This window comes from Arachis ipaensis, chromosome B03, assembly GCF_000816755.2.
Source record: "Arachis ipaensis cultivar K30076 chromosome B03, Araip1.1, whole genome shotgun sequence".
In the NCBI taxonomy this organism is placed as follows: domain Eukaryota; kingdom Viridiplantae; phylum Streptophyta; class Magnoliopsida; order Fabales; family Fabaceae; genus Arachis; species Arachis ipaensis.
The window spans coordinates 5,957,051-5,957,454 of NC_029787.2; positions in this window are offsets into that span (position 1 = coordinate 5,957,051).

The window sequence follows — 404 nt, forward strand, 5'->3', positions numbered from 1 at the left end:
AGTTAGCTTGAATAAATGGTTAAATTAGTTCCCAAAATATTACTCATTTTTTTAAATTAGTTTTTGAAATATTTTTTAATCAAATTTTTCCTTCAAATATTTTAAATTAGTCACTTTAATTCTTCCGTCACTTCCATTGCAAATGACATCGAAATTTGTTGATATGACATTTTTTAAGTGACATCACAAGTCGCAACACATATCTAGTAGTTCTAATTGGCAGTTAACATGATAAATTTATAAAATTAAATTAAATCAACTTCAAATTGAGAAATTCTAATACCTCAAGTTATTCCTTCACTTAGATTTTAATTTGATCTAATTTCATAAATTTATTATACTAATATTCAATTAAGACTATTATGTGTATATTGTAGTATCACTTTAATAAATTTTAGCACCGT